Source organism: Marmota flaviventris, chromosome 17, assembly GCF_047511675.1.
Source record: "Marmota flaviventris isolate mMarFla1 chromosome 17, mMarFla1.hap1, whole genome shotgun sequence".
Classification (NCBI taxonomy): Eukaryota; Metazoa; Chordata; class Mammalia; order Rodentia; family Sciuridae; genus Marmota; species Marmota flaviventris.
The window spans coordinates 47,350,620-47,369,834 of NC_092514.1; the positions used below are offsets into that span (position 1 = coordinate 47,350,620).

The 19,215-nt window shown below is 44.8% G+C and overlaps 1 protein-coding gene and 1 long non-coding RNA gene across 10 annotated transcripts in view; one reads left to right on the plus strand and one right to left on the minus strand.

The window, feature by feature from the left end:
* The window catches only part of LOC114079095 (small integral membrane protein 36-like), a 235,256-nt gene that overhangs the window by 167,419 nt on the left and 48,622 nt on the right, over positions 1 to 19,215 (plus strand). For 5 of the 9 annotated variants that reach the window (XR_011705077.1, XR_011705075.1, XR_011705076.1 and 2 more), the window contains exon 1: positions 8,044 to 8,136. The exons of 1 other annotated variant lie outside the window; for it this stretch is intronic. The gene's annotated coding sequence lies outside the window, so the exon portion shown is untranslated. Of the gene's footprint in view, positions 1 to 7,220; positions 7,534 to 8,041; positions 8,137 to 19,215 lie in introns of those variants that run through there. 3 more of the 9 variants (XR_011705080.1, XR_011705079.1, XR_011705072.1) reach the window with 3 other exon arrangements.
* LOC114082082 (uncharacterized) lies at positions 7,121 to 8,091 on the minus strand. Its single transcript, XR_003580913.2, has 2 exons — positions 8,025 to 8,091; positions 7,121 to 7,850 (listed from the first exon to the last, which is right to left on the minus strand). It is a non-coding gene; the product is annotated as an uncharacterized lncRNA (long non-coding RNA).

Below are 19,215 nucleotides of genomic sequence, written 5' to 3' on the forward strand. Positions count from 1 at the left end.
TTTGTCTGCTTGGCTTCCTCCTCCTACCAGGTAGGGGCCTGCTCTAATTGTACATAGTAGCTGCCCCTCTTGTGTTTTTGTTCACTATGCCTGGGTGCCTGGGGCTCTGTGGCCCTTCCTGCTGGTGGCTCACAGCATGTGGCTTGGAGCTGGGGTGGCATGTCCTTTTGGAGTGCGCACCCTATGGCCCACTGTTGCCTGTTAACGTGAACTTATCCCCAGTATATTCTTGGGCTTGCAGCAGCTGAGCCCTCCTGAGGCCCTGGGTCCCATGCATCAGATGCAGCTGTGTGTCTATCGGACCCCTGCCATTTTCATCAGTCATCACCTTCCAAGCAGGTGGGGAGAACTAAAAGGAGGGACTGGGGCCAAAGGCTGCGGGAAACATTTGCTCCTTCTCTGTTCAGGGCTCAGCTTTTGAGCATGGCAGTGGGTGCTTGCCCAGCAGGGCACTGGAGGCTTCCCTTTTTGTCTGGCCATGTTTTTCCCCCTTATAAACATTTGGACCATTGGCTTTGTTCTAGTAAGACCCCCGCTTTGAGTGACCTCTGGTTTTGTGGTGAGGGCAGCTGTAAAGAGATCCATCCTCCTTTTTATCTTTTTGGTCCGTCCGTCTTTGAGCCTCTGAGTCTTCATTGGTGATAACTGTGGTGGCCACCTTAATCAGCTCTCTGGCACACTTCTCAGTAAAGCCCTCTAGTTTTTGTAATTTTTGGCCAATGTCACTCTGAGTTTTTCTCATAAAGGCTGCATTGATCACCTGTTGCTTGAGCCTCTGCATCTCCTCGCTGATAAACTTGCACACAAGGCTGCTCTGCTTGTAGGTACCCCTCCTCTCCCAAGCACCTCTGAGCAGGGAGAGGGACAGCAGCCGTGGTGGCCCAGACACTTAGCTCTGAGTCAGTTGGGCACATCTCTTTTGATCATTGTTGCCAGTTTCATAGGGCAGAGGGGCCTTAGACAGAGGTGGGGCCCAGAGATATGTTCAGGGCTATCGAGGGTGTGAGAGGGGAGATACTGGAGCAGCGGGAGGCTTAGCTCTGCTCTGTTTGTCTGCAGATGGGCTCCGGCTTAGGCTAGGGCTTAGGGCTGGCTCTGATTCCTTCTAACTCTTGGGCACAAACAGTTCATTTTGTTTTCTCTTTCCTTTTTACCATTTGTTATTCCCTCCAAAGGACCAGGAGGGACACAGTGAGAAATGGCATGTTTTATTTACAACCTGGGAGGGAAACAGTCAGCATACACAACATTGCTGGGAACCTTTGCTCATATGCATGTGGAGGGAAATCTTGCTCTCTTTTCCCTTCTCTTAGGTTTCCTACAAAGGCTTCTTGATATCTCTTGATCTTTAGACCTTCTTCTTCATTGGGACCCCATCCTAGGTCTGGATAATGGGCTGCATCAGATCAGTCATGGCCCAGGGTTTCTCCATGTAGGGGAGGGAGTATGATTTTTTCCAGCTTATGAGCTCAGTGGTGGAGAAAGGCTGGCACACAAAACTGCCTTGTCTCCCTCAGGTGTTTCCCTCTGGTCGATATGGGCAGGTCCTTTAGTCCCTTGCAGAGGCATCTGGAGAGCTCTCATCTGGGTTGTGGCTCTGGTACTGGGAAAAATCTCCCACTTAGTCCACTCTGGCCGCTCCCCTCATGGGGACTTAGGGCCCTCTTAGCCTTGGGGGTCGGTATCATCCCCCGACCTGGAGCTTTCACCTAGACGTTGGTTGGTGAAATTCCGCCATAGACTGTATGAGGTGCCATGGAATCACGGATCAGGACTCTGCACTCGCTTCGGCCCTCAGGTTGAGTCAGAACCCTTCCCTTTGTCCGTCTCATTCACACACTTTCACACAGACATGGCCAGAACAAAATTTCTATACCGCCCAAATTCTAACAATTCCAAACCAAACAGAAAAGGGCCTCACGGTTTCCCCTCTGCTCGCTGACCCCGAACAGAGACTACTCTGGCGACTCCCCGGGTCTGGGTCCGTTTCAGCTCCAACCGCTTTGGAGGGTACTCGGGACCCAACAGAGGGTGATCAAGCCTTTCTTCCACCCGCTTAGGCCTCGAAGGAGAAGTCAGGTGGGCTACAAAACCAAATGGACCCGGATCCTACCTGTTCAGCTGGGTGGTGCTCCAAAACCCTAATTCTGGTTCCTGCTGCCTGTGGGTTCTGTTGTGCTCCGGGGTGGCAGCTCCAGGGCACTGGGTGGTGAGTGGCCTCTCCTTCAGGCCAAGATTTGACTGTGTGTTCTAAGGGGAAACACTGTCCCCCACTGCGGGGGGGAGGGAAGCTGGTCCCGAGAGACAGAATAGCCATCCTTACCTCCTCCATCCCATCTGGATCAACAAAAATGTTGTAGGGACAGATGAGGCAAGGCAAAGAACATAGCAGGAAACAGTTTTGCATCTGAGAAACTAATGTGACTCCATTTTTGAGAAACCAGCCTCTACCTCAGAGCAAAGCCTGTCCAAGGAAGGGGGCGTGACCCTTGTCCTTGGAAAGACCTACAGAGCACTCCTAGGCACATACCCACCCTGCTGAGTTGTTTGTCTGTAAATAACAGGAGAGATCTGTGGCGCCAGGTGTCCCTGACTCAGTTAGGCTAGGTGAGGACCCATAGCAACCCCCCTAGCAACCTCCAATCAGCATGAGACAGGGAAAATACCTGGGATGTCAGATGACCCCCCAGTAGTTTATGGTGGTTGATAACATGTTGGAAAACCATGTAGTTTAGCACGTACACCCCTCATGGCCTAAACCAATCAGTTCAAATGAATCCCTCTCTTGTACTAACCAATTACCCCTACCCAACTTGTTCCTGCCATTGAATATGCTAATCAACGCTAAGAGTTGTTTGATTTTCCTGCGCGGTATGGAATGATTTGCTGTGTGATGTTGTGACACATAGAGTATCCCCCCAAAACCTATAAAATCTCACTGAACAAAGGAACGGCACTCACTCCCTGGGTTGTGAGTCCAGGCTCAAGCTTGCAATAAAGACTCTTGTGTGATTGCATCAGATTCGGCTCCTGGAGGTCTATTGGGGTCCCACGAATCTGGCATAACACAGCCAAGTTCAGAGGGCACAGCTTTTGCTGTAATCAATCAATCCCCTGAACCCCGAGTTCAGGGAGTTTCAGAATTTTATACCCAGCATGTAAGGGGAGGGGCTCAGAAGTTCACAGTCTGCAGAAGTTCACATAAAGCAGCTTTTTTCTTTCACCATTCTGGGCAAGTTAACCCTTCAAGGACAACACCTGAGAAGGGGAGAGCTTCTTCTCCCCTTTCTTTCCTCCCCTGCCAGCTGTTACCATGGAGCCCAATTGGTAACTTCTCTTAAAAATGTAGACATCTCTGTGAAGCCCAGCTCAAGGCCAGAGGCCTTGTTTGCACATTTCCACAAACTACTATACTGGATACATTTGTGAAAAACTAGTAAGAGGGTGTCTAGCACCTGAAGTGCTGATATCTTCCCAGCCAGTGGCCAATTAAGACAGTGCAACACAAAAATAGGAAGTTTATCTACATTGAACTCTTTTGCAGAGACTTTTTGCTGACAGTCCTAAAATTAGCCATGGTGAAGATTTCTGGAGAAGCCCAGTTAAGACTTTTCTGTGGAGAAAAGGGATGCCACTTCAGGAAAAGGGTGCAGGAGATTGGGATTGAGGATGGAAACAGAAATGTTATATTGGCCCACTGATGACCTGGAAGCTGCTGGATACTGTTCTTTTGCAGAGAATCTGGGAGACCTGGATACTCTGGGAATCCAAGGGGATGATGAGCAGGAAGGACCCAGCTCATACAATAGTGCCAAAAAATTATCTACATACACAAATAAATCTTAGCAAAATGTTAAGGAACAGGAGCAAGTTCTATTGACTACATATATGGTACTATTTACCATTTAAATATATTTAAATGTGTGAAACAAAGTTGTGTATCGATGAGGAACAGGTACACATATACTAAAAGCACAAAGAACTGCATGAGAACAGAAAGTTCAAATTTGGAACGCTGCAGTGATTATAGTGAGCGGAGGACAATGGGGGATGAGGATCTGAGACCAGCAGGGTAGACACAAATGTATTGCTAAGGTTTTCTTGTTTAAGCTGAATAGGGAATGCCTGGGTGCTGACCCACACAGCACCAAACAGTCCTCCAAACACAGGCTGTGGGCTGGCTGAGAAAATAAAAGTTCAGAGGTTTTTTTTGTTTGTTTTAGTTGTAGTTGGGCACAATACCTTTATTTTATTTATTTTTATGTGGTGCTGAGGTTGGAACACAGCATCTCACACGTGCTAGGCATTCATTGTACCACTGCCCTAGCCCCCAGAGTATTATTAAGTAATAGGACAAAAGACACAAAAATAGATGAAATAGGGAGGTCTGGTGGGCGACCAGTTCTGGTAGAAACTGGATGTAACAAAGGAACAAAATCCTGCATGTTTATTTTATAGGTAGGAACATCACAGGGTTTCAGTGTGAATAACAAAAAAGGGAAAAACTTACATGGTTGGGACTTATCAGGTTACACCCATCTCTGGGCACCTGGGATTTAAATTCATGGCTAAAAGAACTAGAGAATTCTATGACAAGCATGAAATTTTCCCTAGGAGCAGGAGTCATCTTTCATTGATGACTCATTGAATGAGTCATGCCCCATTTGCAAGGTACCCAGAAGAGTTCCAAGAAGCAGCACCAAATTCCAGGGTTTCACATAGCTCACAGGAATGATTTATACACTACTCATGATACATGAGTGATTAATTTATTATTTTGTGCTCTCTGTACACCTTAGCTATTTGATAATGCATTTAAAAATTGATCCCTATGAGGCTGTGTAGCTCAGTGGTAGAGCACTTGCCTCGCATGTGCGAGGTACTGGGTTCGATTCTCAGCACCTCATATAAATAAAAAAACAAAAGTCCATTGACCACTAAAAAAAAAAAAATGATCCCTAATCCCCTCAAATGACTATAGAAGGCTGAGGTTCAGTTTTTAAATGCATTGTTCCCCTCTGCCTTGAATAATTGGCCAGAGCTCTTATCTTCCCAGGATGTCTGGAAGTGACTGCCTGAGTGCCAGAAATAAGCAGGGCTGCAATACCCTCCTCTCAGGGCAGGGATTTGCATGTGCTTGAGCAGCTATGAGCCTCCCCAGAGACCTATGGGGTTCTACAAAGACCCATTTAAACCCAGCTCCCTTCCCATTAGTTCAAAGCTCCACATTCTCTTCAGCCTCACAAGATCTGGTTGGGCCTGATTCTTTGGAGGGTCTTTCTGAGCAAGGTTCCATAGACCACTGTCTCCTGAGCCAGGTCCACTTGAATTCTACGGTGCATGGGGGGAGAGAGGGTCTTCGGAGCTGGTTCCAGGGGTCCTAGGAACCCTGGGCCCTGGAGTTGAAAAGAGAGAAGATGGAGAATCATCTGCTAACTGGAATTTTAAGAAGGCTGAGGAAGGGCAGGAAGAGGAGCACTTGGAGTCAGGATGGACTGAATGCTCCAGGAAACACCCAAGTGCTACTTAAACCTTTGAAGGTTCAGCTCAAATCAGCCCCCAGGAAGTCCACTCCTAGTTCCCTTGGGCCCCCTGAGCTGCGGTGGGTACCCTTTTGGATCTTGGGTTCCCAGCCTGAGACACCACCAGGAAGCAACATTAGTCACATCTATCTGCCTGCAAGTTCGGAGGGTGGGGCTTGGTGTAGCCAGATCCTTCGTGAGTACTCAGTGAAATAGGACAGAAGAGGCTGGACACCTGAGGAATTTTCGAGAAGCAGGTTTCTTAATTGCAGGGTCCATAGAAGCTCTTGCCTAAAAATTCTCCCCTGGACCATGAGTAGAGAAATTCTTTGAATTTTATATCCAGTGTGGGGGGTGAGTGGGGGAGCTAGGAGGTTCACATAGTGTTAGGGTTGGGCAAACGTCGGAGGAAAGGACCACCAAGAGACTATGTCATGCAAAAGCAAAGGGGTTTATTGGACCAGCATGCTGGGGCTCAGAGCTCTCCTGAGAGAAGCTGGAGCCCTGAGCACAGCTTAAGCAGAGTTTTTATGCAGTGTTTAAACAGGGAAGTTCATATGGCAGTTAGGGTGCGAGGGTGGGATTGTTACAAAATAACCATTATAGAATAATCATGCGTTTTGTCAGGGGGTGTTGGGTCAGGGTACATTTTGACATAAGTAACTGTTTTTGACATAAGTTTCGGGTTCCAGGAAAACAGAACTTAAACTTACAGAAAAGCAAAACTTAAATTTAACCTTTACAATAGCAAGTGCTTTTCTTTCCATCCTCTAAATAGATGTTTCACAAGTGTGTTTGTTTTCCTGCAAAACTGGCAATTAACAAAAAGAGGAAATGACAAGCCTTCTGCAGATTTTTGCAGATAGCTAATGCGCTATGCAAAAAGCTCTCTGATAAGAAGAGAGACTTACATGTGACAAATATGATGTGGGTTTCTGCTTAATTATGGTAAGAGTCTTCTGGGTGGGGGTCTCTGGACTGCTTCACCAAAGCACATTTGCCGCAGTCCAGCTGCAGCAAAATAACCGGGGGGGGGGGGGGGGGGGGGCGAACAACTTGTGTAGATTGATACAGCAGGAGTGGAAGCCGTTTATTGCAGGACAGGAGCGGTATTTATACATTCCACACAGCTTATCTAATTAACATAAACTAGATACATCAGTCAACCAATAAGGAATCTCCACACTTAATGGCTCCCTTTTGTTACTTCTCAAACCACTCCCTCTGGCATTTTGCCAGGCACCATCCAGACTTGTTTACGAACTCTAACATTCCCCTGGCAAAATGCCAGGTGTTATTTTGACTTGTTTACAGACTCTAACACACATTGATAATAGAAAAAAGAGGAACAAATTGAACTGAGTTCAGCACAAGGCTGTGTTGTCAAGTCTGCAGTGGGCGACCCATTCAAAGAACAGCTTCTCTTTCTGGTCACCAAATGCCCCTGACAGAGCATGCTGTTGTGGGCCCAAGTGGCCCCACTTATGCCCAGGCAGGCCTCAGTTGGAGTCCTTAGTAGCAGGCATCACTGCCGCGTCCGGCCAAGGGAGCCGAGTCCGGCGAGGGACGGCGAGGTTAAAAGACACAGGACACCAAGGTTCTTCATCCAGGAGAGAGAGATTTTATTTTTACCCCCCCTTTTATATATCCTCCCATACTCTGGGTTAAGCATACACACACATACACACATTCTTTACTGCAGGAAGCGGTTTCAGGCAGCTTTAAGCAAACTAGGTCTGGTTTTGCAGGGTGCTCATGCAAGGCTCAGCTGTGCCAGCTAATCAGTAGGTACCATCTGTCCCAAGTGCTCTATGAGGGCAGATAGACAGGAAGCCCACAAGGCTGATTCAGACTTCGGTGGAAGCCCACAAGGCTAATTCAGACTTCGGTGGTTTTCTCGCCTTCACATGCGAAACAAGGGACAGGGAACTTATTCTTTTCCCTGTTTAGGGCCAGGGGCTTCACCACACATCACCCTTTAACAAACTGAAGAACCTGCAAAAGAAAGGAGGTGGATCAATATTCTTTAATTATTGGGAAAGTGGGAGCAAAAGAAAGGCTTTATTTTTCTGCTTTCAGGGCTGCCCAGTGCCTCCAGCTACTGGCTCCCTCACTCCCTTGTTGGCTCATTTGGCTGGGAGCTGAAGCCTTTGGAGCAGCAATTTAAGCAGAAATTAGGGGGACTTTGAGGTGGTAAGGGGAAAGACCTGCAGAGCACGCCCGAGCCCGGGGCATCTCACGGAGGGCCAGAGCTGGTCCAGGGAGGCCTGGAGGACGTGGGGGTTACACCTAGGTTTCCTTCCCAGTGTGGGGATAAGACCTGCAAATCTAAATAAAAAGGAAGAAAAAGCAACTCACCTTCTCCCTCCCCTCAATCCACCCCACTCACTCATAGTCATCCAGGATTCCCTATGCAGAGATGGGTTTCCTGGTCCACGTAAATGCAATCGTGGGGTTTCCCTCTGCCTCTTACACAATGCCCCGCCCCCAAACATCACCAACCTCAGCAGATATAAGCATTTGAGTCTGCAGGGTCAGGTCTCTGCTCTGGACTTGGGAGGCTCTGTGGCTAACTCCAGGAGAGAGACACACTGCAGAGGAGAAACACTGACAGGTACTGAATCCTCCTGGATCCCCTGCACGGGTCCTTTAAAGGCGCTAGGTCTGCACCCACCAGGGCTTTGGCAAAGGCAGCCTACTCCCCAGATCTGGGCACTGCCCTGAGAACTCCTTTCTTGCTTGAGGGATTTGCTTTGTTAGCAACTTAGTAGCAACTTCCAAGGACAGAGGGCTGTGGAGCGCGCCAGACTGGGAGGCTAAAAATGCGGGAGAAACCTCAAGCAGCACAGCCTAAGATTTCCTAAACCAAACCTGGTTTGAATTTTGTGGGTGAATTTTCCCACAGTTCAGGAGTAGTAAGGACTTGAGAGGAACAACTAAATCGGGTACCCAGGATCCTGCGGATGAAGCCAAGTGAGGTTGTGGTCTGGGGGACAAATAAATTAGTGTCCCGTCTATGACAAGAGGCTCTGTTCCCCAGCCTTTCCCATAAGCCCCTGGCTTGGAACATAGTAACAGCATCAGAAGGGATGGGCAGGTCCCAGCATAGCCCATGCATGAATCCCTGTATGCTGCATAAAGTGGCTAGTAGAGCTGGGCGGGTTCTGTCCGCAGAGGCTTCTGTCCGCAGAGGCTGGCTGCAGCGAGTCAATTTGTTTCCCTTTTGCACACGACTGTCTTAAGAGCCAGAAGAGAATCCTTCCGGACGAGTACAGGAGGGAGTTGGGGCAGGCTTGACCTCAGGGCTTTGGCAGTAGTTGCTGGGTGTTTTTTTTTTTTTTTATTTTTTATTTTTTATTGTGGGTTGTTCAAAACATTACAAATTTCTTGACATATCATATTCCACACTTTGATTCAAGTGGGTTATGAACTCCCACCTTCACCCCATACACAGATTGCAGAATCACATCAGTTACACATCCATTGATTTACATATTGCCATACTAGTGTCTGTTGTGCTCCGCTGCCTTTCCCATCCTCCCCCCTCCCCCCTCCCCACCTCTCCCCTCCCCTCCCCTCCTCTCTCTCTACCCCCTCCACTGTATAACCCTGAGGGTCTCCTTCCATTACCATGCAATTTCCCTTCTCTCTCCCTTTCCCTCCCACCTCTCATCCCTGTTAAATGTTAATCTTCTTCTCCTGCTCTTCGTCCCTACTCTGTTCTTAGTTACTCTCCTTATATCAAAGAAGACATTTGGCATTTGTTTTTTAGGGATTGGCTAGCTTCACTTAGCATAATCTGCTCTAATGCCATCCATTTCCCTGTAAATTCTATGATTTTGTCATTTTTTAATGCAGAGTAATACTCCATTGTGTATAAATGCCACATTTTTTTTATCCATTCGTCTATTGAAGGCCATCTAGGTTGGTTCCACAGTCTTGCTATTGTGAACTGTGCTGCTATGAACATCGATGTAGCAGTGTCCCTGTAGCATGCTCTTTTTAGGTCTTTAGGGAATAGACCAAGAAGGGGAATAGCTGGGTCAAATGGTGGCTCCATTCCCAGCTTTCCAAGAAATCTCCATACTGCTTTCCAAATTGGCTGCACCAATCTGCAGTCCCACCAGCAATGTACAAGTGTACCCTTTTCCCCACATCCTCGCCAGCACTTGTTGTTGTTTGACTTCATAATGGCTGCCAATCTTACTGGAGTGAGATGGTATCTTAGGGTGGTTTTGATTTGCATTTCTCTGACAGCTAGAGATGGTGAGCATTTTTTCATGTACTTGTTGATTGACTGTATGTCCTCCTCTGAGAAGTGTCTGTTCAGGTCCTTGGCCCATTTGTTGATTGGGTTGTTTGTTCTCTTATTGTCTAATTTTTTGAGTTCTTTGTATACTCTGGATATTAGGGCTCTATCTGAAGTGTGAGGAGTAAAGATTTGTTCCCAGGGTGTAGGCTCCCTATTTACCTCTCTTATTGTTTCTTTTGCTGAGAAAAAACTTTTTAGTTTGAGTAAGTCCCATTTGTTGATTCTAGTTATTAACTTTTGTGCTATGGGTGTCCTATTGAGGAATTTAGAGCCCGACCCCACCGACTGTAGATCGTAGCCAACTTTTTCTTCTATCAGACAGCGCGTCTCTGATTTGATATCAAGCTCCTTGATCCATTTTGAATTCACTTTTGTGCATGGCGAGAGAAAGGGATTCAGTTTCATTTTGTTGCATATGGATTTCCAGTTTTCCCAGCACCATTTGTTGAAGACGCTATCCTTCCTCCATTGCATGCTTTTAGCCCCTTTATCAAATATAAGGTAGTTGTAGTTTTGTGGATTGGTTTCTGTGTCCTCTATTCTGTACCATTGGTCCACCCGCCTGTTTTGGTACCAGTACCATGATGTTTTTGTTACTATTGCTCTGTAGTATAGTTTGAAGTCTGGTATCGCCATACCGCCTGATTCACACTTCCTGCTTAGCATTGTTTTTGCTATTCTGGGTCTTTTATTTTTCTATATGAATTTCATGATTGCTTTCTCTATTTATACAAGAAATGCCTTTGGGATTTTGATTGGCATTGCATTAAACCTATAGAGAACTTTTGGTAATATCGCCATTTTGATGATGTTATTTCTGCCTATCCATGAACAGGGTATATTTTTCCATCTTCTAAGATCTTCTTCTATTTCTCACTTTAGGGTTCTGTAGTTTTCATTGTATAAGTCTTTCACCTCTTTTGTTAGGTTGATTCCCAAGTATTTTATTTTTTTTTTGAAGGTATTTTGAATGGAGTGGTTGTCCTCATTTCCATTTCAGAGGATTTGTCGCTGATATACAGGAATGCCTTTGATTTATGCGTGTTGATTTTTTATCCTGCCACTTTGCTGAATTCATTTATTAGCTCTAATAGTTTCTTTGTATAGCCTTTTGGGTCTGCTAGGTATAGAATCATATCATCTGCAAATAGTGATAATTTAAGTTCTTCTTTTCCTATTTTGATGCCTTTAATTTCTTTCGTCTGTCTAATTGCTCTGGCCAGTGTTTCGAGAACTATGTTGAACAGAAGTGGTGAGAGAGGGCATCCCTGTCTTGTTCCAGATTTTAGAGGGAATGCCTTCAATTTTTCTCCATTCAGAATGATGCTAGCCTGAGGCTTAGCATTGATTGCTTTTACAATATTGAGGTATGTTCCTGTTATCCCTAGTTTTTCTAGAGTTTTGAACATAAAGGGATGCTGTACTTTGTCGAATGCTTTTTCCGCATCTATCGAGATGATCATATGGTTCCTATTTTTAAGTCTATTGATGTGGTGAATAACATTTATTGATTTCCTTATATTGAACCAGCCTTGCATCCCAGGGATGAATCCTACTTGATCATGGTGTACAATTTTTTTGATATGTTTTTGTATCCGATTCGCCAGAATTTTATTGAGGATTTTTGCATCTAGGTTCATTAGAGATATTGGTCTGTAGTTTTCTTTCTTTGAAGTGTCTTTGTCTGGTTTAGGTATCAGGGTGATGTTGGCCTCATAGAATGAATTTGGAAGTTCTCCCTCCTTTTCTATTTCCTGAAGTAGCTTGAAAAGTATTGGTATTAGTTCTTCTTTAAAGGTTTTGTAAAATTCTGCTGTATACCCATCCGGTCCTGGGCTTTTCTTAGTTGGTAGTCTTTTTATGGTTTCTTCTATTTCCTCAATTGATATTGGTCTGTTTAGGTTTTCTGTATCCTCCTGACTCAATCTGGGCAGATCATATGACTTAAGAAATTTATCTATGCCTTCACTGTCTTCTAATTTATTGGAGTATAAGGATTCAAAATAGTTTTTGATTATCTTCTGTATTTCTGAAGTGTCTGTTGTGATATTGCCTTTTTCATCCCGTATGCTAGTAATTTGAGTTCTCTCTCTTCTTCTCTTCGCTAGCATCGCTAAGGGTCTGTCGATTTTGTTTATTTTTTCAAAGAACCAACTTTTAGTTTTGTCAATTTTTTCAATTGTTTCTTTTGTTTCGATTTCATTAATTTCAGCTCTGATTTTAATTATTTCTTGCCTTCTACTTCTTTTGCTGTTGTTTTGCTCTTCTTTTTCAAGGATTTTGAGATGAAGTATGAGATCATTTATTTGTTGGTTTTTTCTTTTTTTAAGGAATGAACTCCAAGCAATGAATTTTCCTCTTAGAACTGCTTTCAGTGTGTCCCATAGATTCCGATATGTTGTGTCTGTGTTTTCATTTATCTCTAAGAATTTTTTAATTTCCTCCTTGATGTCTTCTGTAACCCATTGATCATTCAGTAACCTATTTTTCATTCTCCAAGTGATGTATGCTTTTTCCTTCCTTCTTTTATCGTTGATTTTCAGTTTCATTCCATTATGATCAGATAAGATGCATGGTATTATCTCTACTCCTTTATATTGTCTAAGAGTTTCCCTGTGACATAATATATGATCTATTTTTGAGAAGGATCCATGTGCTGCTGAGAAAAAAGTGTAACTGCTTGATGTTGGGCGGTATATTCTATATATGTCAATTAAGTCTAGGTTTTTAATTGTGTTATTGAGTTCTATAGTTTCCTTATTCAACTTTTGTTTGGAAGATCTGTGCAGTGGCGAGAGAGGTGTGTTGAAGTCTCCCATGATTATTGTATGGTGGTCTATTAGACTCTTGAACTTGAGAAGAGTTTGTTTGACGAACATAGCTGCACCATTGTTTGGGGAATAAATATTTATGATTGTTATGTCTTGTTGGTGTATGGTTCCCTTAAGCAGTATGTAGTGTCCCTCTTTATCCCTTTTGATTAACTTTGGCTTGAAATCTATTTTATTTGATATGAGTATGGACACTCCTGCTTGTTTCCGAAGTCCATATGAGTGATATGATTTTTCCCAACCTTTCACCTTCAGCCTATGTATGTCTTTTCCTATCAAATGCGTCTCCTGTAGGCAGCATATTGTTGGGTCTTGTTTTGTGATCCATTCTACTAGCCTGTGTCTCTTAATTGGTGAGTTTAAGCCATTAACATTTAGGGTTATTATTGAGATATGGGTTGTTCTTCCAGCCATATTTGTTTATTTCTGATACTAAACATGGTTTGTTTTCCTCTTTGATTATTTTCCCCCCCTTTACTGTCCTACCTCCCACTGTTGGTATTCATTGTTATTTTCCATTTCCTCTTCCTGTAATGTTTTGGCGAGGATGTTTTGAAGAGATGGTTTTCTAGCTGCGAATTCTTTAAACTTTTGTTTATCGTGGAAGGTTTTAATTTCATCTTCCATCCTGAAGCTTAATTTCGCTGGATACACAATTCTTGGTTGGAACCCATTTTCTTTCAGTGTTTGAAATATGTTATTCCAGGATCTTCTAGCTTTCAGAGTCTGTGTTGAAAGATCAGCTGTTATCCTGATTGGCTTACCCCTAAATGTAATCTGCTTCCTTTCTCTTGTAGCTTTTAAAATTCTCTCCTTATTCTGTATGTTGGGCATCTTCATTATAATGTGTCTAGGTGTGGATCTCTTATGATTTTGCACATTCGGCGTCCTGTAGGCTTCTAGGATTTGGGATTCTGTCTCATTCTTCAAGTCTGGGAAGTTTTCTCGTATTATTTCATTGAATAGACTGCTCATTCCTTTGGTTTGGAGCTCTGTACCTTCCTGTATCCCAATGACTCTTAAGTTTGGTCTCTTAATGTTATCCCATATTTCTTGGATGTTCTGCTCATGGTTTCTTAACAGTCTTGCTGAGCTGTCTATGTTCTTTTCCAGTTGAAATACTTTGTCTTCATTGTCTGATGTTCTATCTTCTAAGTGTTCTACTCTGCTGGTAGTATTCTCCATTGAGTTTTTAAGTTGGTTTATTGCTTCCTGCATTTCTAGGATTTCTGTTTGTTTGTTTTTTATAACCTCTATCTCCCTGTATAGTTGATCCTTTGCTTCCTGGATTTGTTTGCGTAATTCATTGTCGAAGTGATCTTTCATTGTCTGATTTTGCTGTTTAATGTCTTCCTTGATACTCCAGATCATCTGAAGCATGTATATCCTGAATTCTTTATCTGACATTCCATCTGCTGCAGCTGTTACCTCTTCTAAAGTTGCGTTGACCTTCATTGCTTGTGGTCCTTTCTTTCCTTGTCTTTTCATACTGCTTGCGTTTCTTTCCTGCTGGCGCAGGCGGCGGCTCTGCTCTCTCCTTATTCCAATTGGGGTGTCGTGACTACCACACCGGCAGGTCACTGGGCCTGTTCTGGGCGCTGGCGGCGGCTCTGTTCTGCCCCTACTCCAGTTGGGGTGACGAGTGTACCACGCTGGCAGGCCACCGGGCCTTATCCGCCAGTCGGTTGCAGGTTTGCCTACCCTGAAGGCGCGGGCGGCGGCTCTACTCTGCCCCTACTCCAAATGGGGTGACGTGTCTGTCGTACCGGCAAGCCACTGGGCCTGTCCCGCTGGTCGGTCGCAGATCTGCCCACCTTTCAGGCACGGGTGGTGGCTCTGCTCTGCCCCTACTCCAATTGGGGTGTCGTGACTACCCCCCCGGCAGGTCGCTGGGCCTGTTCCTGGCACGGGCGGCGACTCTGCTCTGCCCCTGCTCCAATTAGGGTGATGTGTGTACCACGCCGGCAGGCTCCTGGGCCTGATCCGCCGGTCTGTCGCAGGTCTGCCTACCTTGCAGGCACGGGCGGCGGCTCTGCCCTGCCCCTCCTACTACGCCTGCGGACCGCTGGGCCTGATCTGCAGGTTGGTCACAGGTCTGCTCACCCTGCGGGCACGGGTGGCGGTTCCGCTCTGCCCCCACTCCAATTGGGGTCACGTGACCACCACACCGGCAGGGCCTGATCCGGGTGTGGGCGAAGGATCTGCTCTGCCCCTACTCCAGTTGGGGTGACGTGTGTACCATGCTGGCAGGCCGCTGGGCCTGACCCGCCAGTCTGTCACAGGTCTGTTTACCTTGCAAGCGCAAACGGTGGCTCTGCCCTGCCCCTCCTACCACGCCCATGTACCACTGGGTCGCGGGTCTGCCCACCTTGCGGGTGTGGGTGGTGGCTCCGCTCCGCCCCCTCTCAAATTGGGGTCACGCGGTCACCACGCAGGCGAGCCGCTGGACCTGCTCCGGGCGCTGGCGGCGGCCCAGCTCCTCCCCTCTGGCTCGACGACAAATCGAGAGAGACTCGGGTGTCTGTGCCTCACCCCCCCTACCAGGAGACCAACTGTTTCTGTCGCCGCTGGTATTGATGAAGTTCTCTCCTCTGCCGCTTTCTGATGACATCAGATCTCTGCCATGTTGGTATCCTATGCGAATGGCAGCATTTCGTTCCCCTTGCCGGGCAACCAAAGCAACGGGTGAGTCCTGACCGGCCCTCAGCAGGACCCGGACCTAGAAGCAGTTTCCACGGGCTCCTAGCCCTGGGCCAGGGCAGTTCCAGGAGCCGGAACTCGGCCGCTCCATGCTCGGCGTATGCTCTGATAAGAGCAGGCTCCAAGAAGCAGCCTCCGCAGGCTCCCCAGCCCTGGGCCAGGCCGCCCTGCGCTCGGTGCTCGCTCCGATAAGAGCAGGCTCTAAGAAGCACCCAGGCACTGAGCCCGAGCAATCTGTCTGCAACCCGCAGGCGAATGGCAGCCTGAAATTACCTGTTCTATGGCTGAATGAGCTGCGGTCAGTCGAAAACAGGGATGGTGACGTCAGCTTTCCAACATGGTGGCCGCTGGCCTCCTCTGTGGTCTGACCGGTGTGGAGAACCGAGATGGACCGCTTCCTTCCCCCGTCTCAAACCCAGAATTCAGCCCTGAGTACGGTGCTTGCATGGCTGGCAGAAACTGCAGCGCTGTATCCCTGCATCGCTATCTCCTCGTTTCCCAGCGCGCACTGCAGACTCTAGCCACGGGGCGATTTGCTGAATAAGCAGTGTTACCCTCCGTGCGACAAACCTCTCGCATTTGAGTCCCCGTAGCCGATCTTCGTGCGATGGAAATCCTTCCTCCAGGTTCCGGAGCACCCCACTATTGCTGGAAATTCCTAACAAGATAGCCTTTAGCCGTCCTGACTTGTCATACTCCCACACAGTGAAGCAGCACACGGGGGCAATGCACTCCCCTCGCCGCCATCTTCCGGAAGGTCTGGTGCACTTTTAAATGAAGTTGTAGGGTTGTGCAAGCAGACAAAAGGGAGGAAAGAACTGAGACGTCACACAGAAGATAACAGAAGTATCCTAGATGCAAAACTCCATTCATGTGATAAGTGAAAATGAGCTGTGACATCCACCACCACTTGGAGGGCCCACTGGTGTGTGCATTTGGAGAAATGCCATTGATGTGGGGAGACTATCTTTCCTATAATGAAAATTAAAATTATTGTTTATTATTAAAACAGAAAAACAGTGAATGATGTGATAATTATGTGATAATACCACATGCACAAATAGAAAAGAAACAGGGCAGCCATGAAAATAGAAAACCCAAAGTTCATTGGTTTTCACTCTGAACTCTCAGATTAACAATTTAATATCACCAAAACAATATTATCTAGCACATTAAATTAATTTGTCTGATTTGAACTTTATTAGATGATTTATAGTTTGATATATTTATTTTGTAAATTGGTGTAAACATAAGGAACTAATGTTTCACTTATGTTTGCAGGTATTTAAGTAGCTTAACATAAACATACTTAGGCAGTGGTGTCCATGAGACTTTTCCCACCTCATCATAGGTGCCTATTTGTTACTCAGATCTGAGAAATTACTGAAGGTGTCAATTTAAATTTTTCTGTTAAAATTATTGATCAATGACATCACAATTGGTACCATATGCCAATTATTGTGAATCAAACTAATATTACCTTGGAGCTCTTCTCTCTAAATACATAGTGGACATGCATAAAATGTCTCCATTTACATAATGCTTTTAGCTTTTCAATGCATATTCACTATCATTGCACTAGTGATAACTTTCTCTAAATGCAACTGCATTCTTAAACAGATTACACCCCTGGATGATGGCAATCAACCCTATGAAGGATGCACTAATATTAAACCCATTTTATGGATAAGGAATCTGGGTTTCAACAAGCTATTTGGGGCTACAGAGTTAGTGACACAAAGCCAGCGTTTAATTGTCTCCCTGAATATTCTCATAACCATTGCATTTTTATGGTTTTGCTGTTTTGTAATATCTTGTTTATAGAATGGGTTTCTCCATTACACGGCGAACTCCTTTAAAACAAGAATAGTGCCGATGTTTTTCAACTTCATTCAGACCCAATTCCCACACTGTATAATTTACCCACTTGTGCAATTCAGTGGCTTTTGGTATATTTCATATTAATTTTTAAGTTGTGATTAAATATATTCTATATTAAATAATATATTTTATGTTAAACAAAATATGCCATTTGTCCATTGTTAAATGAAACATTTACTGCCCTTAATTACATTCACTAGTTCATGCAACCAGTCACCACTATTTCCAAAACTTTTTTATCACCCCATACACCAGCTCCCCATTTTTCTCCTTTTCACCACCCCTGATAATGTCTTATCTACTTTCTGTCTCTAATAATTTCTTAGAATGATGTTCACTGAAATTTGTTCCCTATTACTTTGAACCGATCCCAAACATGTAGTCGATACATATTTGCTGGACAGATGAGGGATGAAGATATAGTGTCTGGGTATCTTTGCCTAAACTATAGTTTTTTAAATGCCTCCTCTTTTTCTTCACCAGAATTTCTCCTTATGCCACCTTCATTTAAACTTCAGCTTGTAAACTCATCTTCTTAGGCAACAGTACTCTTGTTCCTACCCATGTCCTGTACCATCCGGAAGTACACCACGTCCTACTTCAGCTGCACAGTGATCAATCAGCTGGTGAGAGGCCAAGGATACTGAGATGAATGCAAAAGCTCCCATGTCATCCAAGGAATGGTCATGACCAAGGGCATCTCACAAGGACGTAGATGATTAAGCAAGTCCCTGGACTGCTCTAACAGAAGGCTAGATGTGTAAGCAATGATGGACTCACCCTGAATGTCATTGTCTCCCAACAACCCCTTTGTACTGTAGAGTAGAACAGAGAAAGACTGGATGGGAAGCAGGTTTTGCATAGAGGCAACACAAAGAGAGATGCTTTCTTCCTGAAGTGACCAGAAAGAGGATGAGAGGTGATAGTAGTTCTTCCACTCATTTACAAAAAAAAAACAGCTGCAGTTAGCATTTTGCTGAGCACTTTGAAGGGGAGCTCTTCTTCTAGAATTTCAGGATGTTAGCATCAGCGTAGCAATTGATGCTACAGAAATGCTGTTGATATACTCCAAATCTGTACTTCAAACAATTGTACGTAGATAAAGAGTTGTCTGCGTTTTGTATAAAGCCGCTGCTAGAATGAAGTAATAACAACATCTGGATCAGTAATTAAGACAAAGAACAGGATCAATGGACTGCTTGAAACTTCAAAAAGGTGTGTGTAACTGTGTATGAAAGGAAGAGGGAATCATCCGAAATAGACCATGAGAGAATCTTTTACTTCACAATTAAGAGTTTTATCAATTCCTAAATAAGAAAATATTGAAAATGAATACTGGAATTCTATACATTTTTTTTAAATTATATGCTTCTATAGTTTAAAATCTTGAACATCCCCTTAAAATCCATGTGCTGGAGGCTTGGCCTTCAGCATGGCTTGACTGGAAGTTAGTGGAACCCTTAAGACATAGGGCCTAGAGGAGGTCATTAGGTTACTGGGGGAATGTCCTTCAAGGGGATCCTGATCCCTTCATCTTAATATTTTCTTTTGCCTGCTGGCCAAGAAATCTGAAGTTTTGCTTCATCACATTCTCCCAAAATGATGCACTGTCTTGCCACAAACCCCAAGTGAAGAGGATCAATCAACCAGTGACTGAAACCTCCAGAACTGTGATTCTAAAATAAACCTTTTCTCTTTATAAGTTAATTGTCTCAGGTAATTGTAATAGTAACAGAAAACTGACTGACACATATGTGCGGACTTATGCACAGGCTAATAACTTAGTAATGGGATGTTTTATTATCTCATACCATGAATTAAGTTGTTTTTTAATTTTTTGCGGTCTTTAAAAAGTATTTTTTTATTCAATCCACATCTAAGGTCATATATTTGCTAAAGTCACCTACACTATCATAAAATCATAACCTCTGTGATCAAAACTCTACTGGACAAAAATAATTTGTATCTT